General features: G+C 34.2%; 1 protein-coding gene across 2 annotated transcripts in view; it reads left to right on the top strand.

Annotated features, from left to right (window-relative positions):
* The window catches only part of LOC131039498 (disease resistance-like protein DSC2), a 72,111-nt gene that overhangs the window by 17,422 nt on the left and 42,296 nt on the right, over positions 1-12,393 (top strand). The window lies entirely within an intron of this gene.

Here is a 12,393-nt window from a genome sequence, read left to right on the forward strand (position 1 = left end):
GACAAGACTAAACAAAATTTGAATTTGAAAATTTGAAATTGAAAGGTAAATTTTGTGTGGTGTGCAATCAATCTGACAATTTAAGATTGACTCAAGAAAATGAAAAAGCCAACATATAGGCAGAGAGTGAATGTTTGGACATGAGAAGTCTAATAAATATCAAGTATGTAGGATTATATTATTGATAGTTCTAATTAGCACAAAGAACTTTGAGTGAATGAGGATTGTTCCCTCCTCTTGAAAAGAAAGAAAACTCACTCCAAGGTAGTTGTAACTCAAAATATTTCAATTACTTCTTCAGTGATTTAAACTATTTTAACATATTATTTTTGTATATTAATAATAGAGTACAAAATAAAGAAGATACACAAGTCTCGGGCCTTATGTCCTTCGAAGCAAAATCAACAATTGGCATATACTTGTAGGTTCCATATTTATCAAATCCGTAGTGTTCAACGATCTTGCCAAGTGTCCAATGGGCCCCATCCTTTTGCTGAGAGGTGTAAGCGTTATGTCCCGATCAACTTCATATTGATTGGACTACACACTCACAATGTCAAAATTGTCAAAGCTTGTTTGGATTGTAGTATGGTGCCACATGGAGGTGAGACCTTGTGGTCCATAGAGAAAAGGAAGCCTTAGTGTGGTTCTACAGTGTTAGAATGGTGGGACCCAAATCCAGCTAGGAGAGTACAATATTGAATTCATTAAGTTTCCATAGTCCATATTGATATGTTTGTAATTCTTCTAGATTCGACTGTGTAAGTTTTTACATTGTTGACAGTTCAGATCAAACAACATGATCCATCATCAGGGAAAAAGAGCAAGTAAGAGAGCAAGAGAGTACGATATTATGAAATGTGGCTAAATCTTGCCTATAGTGGAAATTGTTATCTTGATTGGCTCAGTTTTTATTGGTCCATGCCAATTTAATATATGTGAAGGTTTTTCAAAGTTTGATCAAATCAATCCAAGGTATCCATCTTGTTGTGAAGTAGTCAAATTCATGGCTCATATTCAAAGTTTAAATGACTAGTTCAAGGCTCCATTAGTTGATCACACACACAATAATAGGGAATTGGTTGGTTTCGATCAATTTTCTACCTATTTAGATGAAATAAACATATCTTTAGGACTTTTTTGATGACCACATTCAATTAAAATTAGAGTACAATATTGAATGCATAAAGTTTCCATAGTCCATATTGATATGTTTGTAATTCTTCTAGATTTGACTGTGTAATTTTTTACGTTATTAACATTTCGGATCAAACAACATGATCCATCATCAAGGAAAAAGAGCAACTAAGAGAGCAAGAGAATATGGTATTATGAAATGTGGCTAACTCTTGCCTATATTTGAAACTGTTATCTTGATTGGCTCAGTTTTTATTGCTCCATGCCATTTTAATATATGCGAAGGTTTTTCAAAATTTGATCAAATCAATCCAAGGTATCCATCTTGTTGTGAAGTGGTAAAATTCATGGCTCATATTCAAAGTTTAAATGACTTGTTCAAGACTCCATTGGTCGATCACATAGACAATAATAGGGAAGTGGTTGGTTTTGGTCAATTTTCTACCTATTTAGATGAAATAAACATATCTTTAGGACCTTTTTGATGACCACATTCAATTAAAATTAGAGTATGATATTTAATGCATAAGATTTTCATAATCCATATTCATATGTTTGTAATTCTTCTAGATTCGACTGTGTAATTTTTTACGTTGTTGATATTTCGAATCAAACAACATGATCCATCATCAGGGACAAAGAGTAAGTAAGAGAGAAAAAGAGTACAATATTATGAAATGTGGCTCACTCTTGCCTATAGTGGAAACTGTTATCTTGATTGGCTCAGTTTTTATTGGTCCATGCCAATTTAATATATGTGAATGTTTTTCAAAATTTGATCAAATCAATCCAAGATATCCATCTTGTTGTGAAGTGGTCAAATTCATGGCTCATATTCAAAGTTTAAATGACTCGTTCAAGGCTCCATTAGTTGATCACACATGCAATTTGCAATAATAGAGAAGTGGTTGGTTTCGGTCAATTTTCTACCTATTTAGATGAAACAAACATATCTTTAGGACCTTTTTGATGATCACATTCAATTAGAATTAGAATTTCATAGCAAATTGAGCACTTTGCGATAGTTATGCTAAAGTAAGGGTTTCCTACAATAAGAGGACATTTTGAGCTTGTTATCACTTTAATTTGCTAAATTTGATCTATTCTTGAACTTGTTATTGCTATTGTAACATGATTTGAGTGAATAATTGTTATTAGCTTTCAAACCCTAACCTCTTCTGCTTTTTATGAAATGTATGGATTAGCTTTAACCATCAAAAGTGGACTTGAAGAAGACTTTTTCACACAATATATTAGGTCTTCTAGAAAGAATGCTATTTTCTATGGCCTAGAGAGTTTGAATGATAAGTTGTTTGATTCCTTTGGAGGATGTAGAATGTTGGCAATATGCTCATTGATGTCAAATTAATTTATGACAATATCTATTATCCTTGATGATGAGTAGTTGTTGTGTGTTGTTGTGTGGTCATTGATGTTGTTGTGTTGCATGATTTGTTGAGGCAAATGTTATAATTTGACCACGATGTTATAGCACTTCCCTAAGAAAGTATTAGAATCCCTTCTTGGTCCATTAAGTCTTCCTCTGCCTCTCGGTCTCCTACCACTAAAAATCCCTCTTGAATCACCAGTAGACTCTTGGTTTGTATTCTGCTCACCTGGGTCCTTTTGTGGTCCTCTTCCACTATGAATTCCTCTGCTTCTAAAATTTCTTACCCTACCTCTTCCTTCTTGTTCTTTCTTTCTTTTAATCTTTTCCTTAGCCTTACAAGCGATTTGATAACATTCTTCCATAGTCTTGGAGTGGCCAAGCTCAATTCATCCAGTATGTTGAATTTCATCCCATTAAGATATCTTGCAATCTTTTCCATCTCATCTTCATGGTGTTTGGATCTCAAAGCCAATCTGTGGAAGTCTTCATTATAGGACATAACATCCATATCCTTCTGCTTCATATTTTGAAGTTTTCTAAATGTCTATACAACATAATCAACTGGTAGGAATTCATCAAAGTCCATTGGTCGCTCTAGCACCTGTTGACCCGCATCTGGAGGGTTGTTACCATCACCCTCCTTCTCCTCATCACTTTGGTCACTACTGACCATTCCTCTTCTCTGATTCTTCTTCAAAGTTGTTAACTGGGCCAATGTTTCTTCTTAAGACTCTTTGAAAAGTCTTTCCTTCAAGAGCAGTTGATCTTTCAAATCTCAAATCTCCCTAGCTACAGAATAACCTTTTGGAGGAATCTTGGACTTCAACATACTAGCACCTAGTTTTAGTCACTTCCTAATCTAGCACATGAAGATACTAGGTTCAAAGTTAAAGAGAGTCAATCCCCTCTCCACCCTCTACTGTAGTACCTATTTCTACCATTATACTAAACCTACCATGACCCATTCCACTTGAAAATATCTACAGTATGGTGGAATGGAGTTCATTCATGTTATGGTCTTTCAAACCACTTGAGTTCCTAACTACAAGCTTTTAATGTCACTGATATGACAGTAACTACAAACTCCTTTAACTTGAAACACTTATAGACTCAAAAAGACATTAATCCATCACATGGTTAACTAGACTAAAACTCAAAACTGTCACAGACTATACAGGTCAAAAAATAAGAATAGAAAAGAAATTCAGTAAACACCAAGTTGAATTAACAGAAAATGAAAAGTCTTTATTGTTTCTTCCTTTAGTCTTCCTTCCATAACATAACATTCAACAACCTTTGTCTCCTAGCTTTCAAGGCACATGTAACATCAAATTTCTGGATACCAACAGTCATACTGGATGATTGTTGGTGTTCCAGTTACCACCGGTTAAGCATTGTCTGTTGGTGTTCTTACCATTTTATTATCATAAATAAAAATAGACCCCACAAGAAAACACATTAGAGATAGACACAAAATATTCATCGAGGACCTTTATTTAGACCAAAATAAAACAAAATCCTCTAAACCCCTAAATCGCACTTAAGCCAAAATGATGACAAGTCGGTTCTCCTGCACCAATGGTGAAGTGGCCATGCTATGTGATTTATCCATATTAATCTTGCATGTAGTTAGATAAATGTATTCTGATATGAAATAGATATGCCTTTGTTTTGTGTACACTAATGTCATGATGCAAGCGCTAATGAAGAATAGGAAATGGTCAAAGATTTACAACATGAAAGTTCATGCTAGTTAGTTGGTTGAAGACAAAGTCTCAACATGATGAGTATTGAAGGAGTCAACAGATAGTTATCTACAACTCAAAGAGTATAATTATGAAATTTCGGTATTCATTTTTGTAGGAGAATAAATCTAGGAGGGATAGTTAAGCTAGATTTTCTTTGTAGTTGAAACAACTAGACTATTTTCTATTCAAAGTGTAACTCCATGTCCTCTTTCTTATGCTATAATAAATGGTATCCTCCTAATGTTCTAGGAGTGGACCTACCAATAATTAGAGTTAGTAAGGAGTTTCTTTATTATAAATAAGTTCATAAATCCCTTCTCAAGGACGGGGAACATCAACTATTGTAATTTTCAGTCTTTTATTATAGAAGAGTTTTCAACAAATATCATGATGAAAAATGTGTTTTCAGAGTAAAACTTGATAATATACCAATTTGCAGTACTAAGTTCAGTTTTGTGAAGACTCACTAAGGGGGGGCAACATAGTGAGAATTCCACCCCTTTGTATTTAGCAGTTATTTTCCTTCAGTATTTAGTTTGTTGTTCTAGCGATTGAGTGTTTCCATGACCATTGGAAATCATCCTGTGAATGTTTCTATAGCCAAGGAAGGCAGAGTAGTTTCTTGCCTGCTCACTATGGACTAAGTTCTTTTTCTTCCCGAATTCAAGGTAGTTTTATTCAAGCATTTCAATTATTACTTTTTTCCATCCACTTTACTTTCAAAAACATTTTTTCTTTAGTAGAATGACTACAATGAAGACTTTATTGCATATACCTTGTCGATCCATTTCAAGCATATGCCCTGGGTTGATAGAAAAATGAGCTTTCACAATGATCATATAACTATTTAGTATGAATGTCCAATCACTAAGTGATGATCTTAGCATCTAGTTATTAGAACCATTGAGAGAGCCAACCATTTTTGGCATTATTACCAAGGATGGTGTCAAACTAGGGAACCCATTGTAGTCATTTTTAGCCGTATTTCATTAGTGTCAAAATTTGTTTTGCATAAAGGTTTCATTTCCTAGATGACAATGAACAAAATGAAATGGAAGAAGCAATTTTGTTATATTTAGACATATATAAGAAGGCTTTGGTAGAGATTTTGAAGGAAATTCATTTATCTTAGTATAATAAGTTGGATGCAAGGAGATTAGATGCAATTAAGAGGGATAGAGAGATTAAAGAAGTTGAACTTTTGAGAATTTGTGGTTCTATAAATAATGAGGAAATGAAAAGATGTATAGAAGTTGCAAATAGAACAATATTTAGCAGCAAACCCCGACAAATAAGCTTAATGATGGGTAGAGTCAATGAAATAATAAATGAGACTAGAGAAGGATGGGCTAAATTCTTCCAAAAGAATCCCGATTTCCTTACTTCCCAAGAAGAATGTGCTAGGGAAACAACTCCCACCATTCTAGACAGATCCAAAGAAAAAGGAATTTTGGGAAGCTCAGATCAAATTTTGAATGAACTGGTAGATAATAAGAGTGTGCAGACTCCACTGATAGATAAACCTAAAATTAATGAGAGTGTACAGGCTAAACCGGCAGAGACAACAGATGTACAGTCTGAGTGATGTAATATAGATAATGTACAAGATACTGATAATATTGTGGATAATAATCCATCGGCAGTGAGAGATACTGCACCAAGTGGCGAAGCCACCGATGTAGAAGAGGATGAGAGAAGGGATACACCGGGAGAGGATAAGGAAAAGAAAGAAAAGGAAAAAGAGACTGATAAGAGTAAAGTTGCACAAACATCCAGTACTAAACTGGTAGTTGATTCCTCATCAAAACTTTTGGCAATCGATACTTCTCAAGTCGAGAAGAAATCCATCACAAAGATGAGTCCCACATAGCTAATGATGATGGCTGCTCAAAAGGTAATGAAGGAGGGATTTGTAGACAAAGGAATAATAGATCAATCAATAACTATTTCACATAGATTGATTCCTAAATGTATGATTGTAAATTAAGCAAGCCCTTTCGGCAAGCTTAAGGTATTAACAGAGCACATCTCTAAAAACTTTCAATCGTTACAAAAAATTTCTGACCTGCAAGCACTTGAAAGATTTGCTTTGGCTAAGAAAGCCGCTTTTGACTAGATCATTGAGACAGAAAAGAGGAAGATTGGAGAGAAACTTATACTTATTGAAAATTCTTTGAAATAGTGCACCAACATTTATAGGGTCTGTTGTAATATAGAGATTCTTACAGAAAATGTAGAGAAGAAGATAAAGGAGTTACAAGAAAAGATTCCTAATATTTCTAATTCTTTTGATGGACAAATTTTGACTTTGGAGAACCAAATTTCTACTTTTGAAAAGGAAAGAGATAAGATCATCCGAAGAGCCAGAAGTTTCAAAGGTTTGGTGAGTCCAAGATTGTAGTCACTTGGTGTGCATAAGAGGGAATGCATGGATATGCTTGTGAAGCCCACACCAGTAGAAGTCACTGAGAAAGAATCACTTGCACATTTACTGAGTGGACTTGTATCCATATCCAAAACATTCAAAACCGGCTGGGATACCTATATTTACTAGAGAAAGCTTATCTAGAAATCTTGAAATTGGTCAAGCTCCGGTAAAATAATAAATAATTATTCATTCTTTTGCACATATTTCTAACAATTCTTTCAATTCTTTCACTAGTCTTTGGCATTGATGCCAAAGGGGGAGGATATGTATGTGAAAAATAAAATGAAAAGGAAAGTATGTATATAATCCTAGGGGGAGGATATCAGACAAAGAGTATATGAATCAAAGGAGGAGATAAATGCAAACTTAGTCAATCAGCTCAGGGGGAGTATGTTTCAGTTCCAGTTGAATCGGCAGGGAATCCATTTTTCACATGAGTGTTGCCATCAATGCCAGAGGGGGAGATTGTTGGCAATTGACACTCATTGGATTCATATGTTGTCATTGATGGCAACAAGATTTTGTTGAAGGCAGATATCGGCAGATACTGACATTGGAGTAATCAGGGTCATCACCGGCATCGACAACCGGCACTTCAATGAAGCCGACATCAGTTTGGGATTCAAGAAAAGTTTTATTTGTAAAATCATTTTGTAATTATTGTATGAAGCCGACATTGAATATCTTTTTTAATGTATTTTAAGCTGATATAAGGCATATTATTTGTAAAGGGTATATAAGTCATTTTATTAGGTCATTTTGATATAGGACATGTACATAACAATGTGGAGAAGAAAATTGTTGCGAAGGATATGTATGTAGATCATTTGTATGCGAAAGTAATATCATGCAATGATCAGGAGATGGTTTGTAAAACATTCTTAGAGAAAAGGAGATACCGGTAAAAGGGTTTAGGGTTTATGAACCTATACAAAATAGAGCTATAACCAGAACTCTTTTTGGCATTGCAGATTCACTTTGTGAGTTCACCATTACTATTTTATCTCAGCAGAAGCTTTTAGTCAGTGAGACTTTTTGTGTTGAGCAGTGTGCCTTCCTACATGTGCAGGCCCCCATGCTATGTAATATCTTTCATATGGCCAGTGAATTGATATTATGGGTCACAAATCCCACCGTGGTTTTTCCTCGTTGAGGTTTTCCATGTATAAATTTCTGTGTGTTATGGTGTTCATTCATGTGGCTGGTTTATTTACTTCATGTTATATGTTTCTTCATTTACCGGTTTATATGTGTATGTTGTAATACGGTAAAATCTTTCATTACCGGCAGAACACTGATTCACCCCCCCTCTTAGTGTTCTTGGATTACTTCTATTCCAATAGTAGTGTTCTTCCTTGGTTGTATGCCTAAGATAGATTTGTAATAATTTCATATATTATGAATAAATCTCACTATGGTTTTTTTTTTTTTGGTTTTCCACATAAATCTAGTGTTCTCTTGTGCATTGTGTTTTATTGTTTTATGTTTTATTACTACTAATGAAGTTAATGATAAGTTGACAGTGTGTTAAGATTAAAGTGTAGCTTGTGTTTTAAGGTTCAGACTAATTCATCCCCCTCTCAGTCCTAGGGTTTTTTTAGAGGCTAATAGGATGAGGATTCATTGAACAATCTAATACTTGGAGTGGTACAAAAATTCATTCCTTTCATTTACAACATTTGTGAACTCATAAATACCTACATTATTTTGAGCTAAGTTGTTTTATGGAGAGAGAAAATGCAACTCAAATTAGCTTTATAAGTATTGTGATATGTGCTAATTAGGTAATCTATCTTATTACTATTGGTGCCAGGGTAAGTGTTATTCAAACTATAGTAACTGGGACTATTTTTACAACATTTGATGAGGCCTTGAAAGCCTCATTTAAAATATCATATAGATAAAATGTAATAGGGTCAATTTGGAGGTTGATGGAACCAAGGATGGAGGATGTCTATCAACTCAAGATAACTTATTTCTAGATAACTTATTTCTTTGTGATGGTGCTTTGCATGAGAAGCATTTTTTGCTTTAAATTCTTTCTTTGGTTTCTTTGTAGTTCCTAAGATATTTGAAGAATACTTATATTGTGAAGTTTTATTTTTGGAGACACATAAGGATTTTTTTGTTGAACTATATATAGATTGTTTCTCATATAGTTTATGACTATGATCAAGAATAATATCCTTATTGTTGGCAAAAACAATGAAGGAAAACTGAGAGAGGGGGGGGGTGAATCTATTTTCACTAGATTAACAAATTTAACCTCAAATGCAAATATGAATAACCACAACAACAATTAAGATAAGAAAGTTGAATCACAACATAAAAAACCAAGGATTTTGACATGGAAAACCCATGGTGGGAACCTACCCACAATTAGATGTTACTCTGTAGTAGTATGTGAAATGATTACAATGAGGAATGCATATGCATTCAGGCTCACTGCTTAGAGCTCATTTCTCAAAATATAATTTTACTAACTTACAAGGAAGTCTCACTAACTTACACAATATTTGGACAACAATCCTAAATCAAATGAACTGAAAGAATAGCATCTGCAAATGCCCGATGATAGTTTTGGTTAAGCACATATGTCTGCCCTGCAACACTTCAATCTATTCTTAATCACAATACCAAAGGATGTATTCGCTTGTTTGCACCTTTACCATTCTCTGATAATGTAGACACACTACCAATAGACAATTTCCATGACTATATCACCTATTTATATAGTTCATCAGCCTTGACAACAAGGTCGAATCAACCCAAAAAGACTTAATTACAAAATTACATCACACGGTACAAAGATCAACCACCGAACCAATATAATGATATACATGACATAACATGGACCTAAATCAAATTCTCAACCATACAACAAACATGTACCTAAATCAAAAGATCAACCGCAACACGCTACACCACTAAATAGGTCTCATATCATGAAGAACACCATCGGATAAACAAAACACCAAAATAATGCAAAAGGATAAATGTGGAACACCAAAAAAAATAGGACGTGATTAGGAAACACCAACAAGCACATCAGAATCATCTGTAACAATTGCACCAACACCACTTATCAAATCTTCATCGATCAACATCTAAAACTCAAGAACACTCAAATAGGAGCAACTGTCATGAGGAAAGATAACTTGCAGAGCACCAAATCATGATCCATCTGAAATGAAGATACAAATGAACATCCCAAGAAATCTCCCAAAATCTCAACTCAAGATCTGATCACATTGGAATATACCGAAGGAAATACCAAACTCTACAAAGCACTGATCAAAAGAACCAAACTATAAACTAGATCATATGATATAATCAATTAAGCTCTCGGATCGCAGAAACCAATAGAAAAAGATATAATGATACTAGAAATAATCCATATACTGAAGCATAATCCCAATAAACTAATCTAAAACCACTAGAGCAATAAATCATAGGAATATGTTGACATCAAAGACAACAACATATCCTAGCAGCAACAATGTCCAACAATCTCCCCCTTTGGCATTAATGACAACATATGGATGTGAAAAAAAATCAATGCAAAGAAAGAAAACATCTGCAACAAAGTCCCACTAAGATCAAACTCACCAATAGCAGATAAGACAGTTTTTCACATACTTTCTCTCCCCCTTTGACATCAATGACAAAGGTTCTCAAAACAAAAAACCAAACTCTCCCCCTTGGATAAACAAATCATGGTTACAACTAGCTCAACAGACTACTCCATTAGAGGAGCAACATAGGCTCATCCATTCTGATAGGAAGATAAGATTGCAAAGTCCACTAGATAGATGCAACTCAATGTATCTAGTTCCCATCAGGAGGGGTGGATACCCCTAACTTGTCTCTCAAATAGAAAAATGTATTTGCAAGAAAAGGTTTGATTAAAATATCAACAATTTGTTCCTTTGTAGACACATACTCTAACTTAACTTCCTCTTCACTGACTTTTTCTCTCAAGAAATGATACTTGATTGATACATGTTTAGTCTTTGAATGTTGCACTGGGTTCTTTGGCATATTAATAGCACTGGAATTATCGCAATATATGATAGTAGACTCATCATAGATAACTTTGATATCCTTCAACATTTGTTTCATCCAAACTATCTGGGTGCAATTACTAGCAGCAACAATGTATTTAGCTTCAGCAGTAGATAGAGAAATTGAATCTTGTTCTTACTTGCCCATGAAGCCAATTTCTTACCCAAAAACAATCCACCACCGAAGGTACTCTTTCAATCATCAACATCACCAACCCAATCAGCATTAGTGTAAGCACATAACATAAAATCATCGTTCCTCGGATACCATAAACCATAATTCACAGTCCCTTTCAAGTATTTGAATATCCTTTTTACAACAGTGACATGACTCTCGTTTGGATTAGCTTGATATCTAGGAGCCATGTACACAACATGCATAATATCAGGTCTAGTCTGAGTCAAGTATAGCAGTCCATCAACCATAGATCTGTACAAGGTCTAATTAGCTTTTGGAGATTCATCATTTTTAGATAATTTGGAGTCACCATAGGAGTTCCAACTGGTTTAGAATCTTCTAACCCAAAATTCTTCAGTAATTCCTTCACATATTTAGCTTGAGATATAAAAATACCTTTTGCAATCTATGAAGTTTACAAACCTAAGAAAAATTTCATTTCACCTATCATAGACATTTCAAATTCTTTCTGCATATCACCCAAAAACTTCATAATCAATTCATCATCTCCTCCAAAGATAAGGTCGTCAACAAAAACTTCAAAAATCAAAATGTTATCATTCTCAATATTGAAATATAGATTACTATCAACAATACCTTTAGTAAATCCCAATTTCAGCAAATACTCATCCAATCTAGCATACTAGGCTCTAGGCGCTTGTTTCAATCCATAAAGAGATTTCTTCAATTTGCATAGCATGTCCCCATCATCTGATAATGAAAATCCATTTGGTTTCTCAATGTTGACTTCTTCCTCAAGATCACCATTCAAAAAGGTTTACTTGACATCCATCTGATATACTTTGAAATCCTTATAAGAAACATATACAAGCAATAGTCTAACAGCTTCAAGTCTTGCTACTAGAGAAAAAGTCTCTTCATAATCAATTCCTTCCTTTTGTGAATATCCTTTGCATACTAGTCTTTCTGTATTTCTAACAACTTCACCAGCTTCATTCAATTTTTTCCCGAATGTCTATTTAGTACCAATCATATTCTTGTCTTTAGGTTTAGGCACAAGTTCCCATGTGTTATTCTTTTCAATTTGATTCAATTCTTCTTACATAGCCTTCATCCAATTTTCATCTTTGCAAGCTTCAACAACATCTTTAGGTTCAATTTTAGAAATCAAGCATACCTCTTTAGTAGCTAGCCTTCTTCTATTCATCATGCCTTTGTTTTTATCACCAATGATATGATTTTCAGAATGATTCAATCTTACATACCTCAGAGTCTTCTGATTATTCTTATTTTTAGGTTCCTATATGTAATGCCCCACCAGGAACCCTCAAGGAAAACAACACAACTAGGCAACTAAAAGGTGAAATAATTTTTTTAAAAAGAATTAAGTGCATTAATTATCACATTACACGTTTATTAACACAGCAGAAGTCTAACACATGATTTCCTAAGGGTTACCAACGAAGATTAATTCGCAATAAAAATAA

This window comes from Cryptomeria japonica, chromosome 8, assembly GCF_030272615.1.
Source record: "Cryptomeria japonica chromosome 8, Sugi_1.0, whole genome shotgun sequence".
Taxonomy (NCBI): Eukaryota; Viridiplantae; Streptophyta; class Pinopsida; order Cupressales; family Cupressaceae; genus Cryptomeria; species Cryptomeria japonica.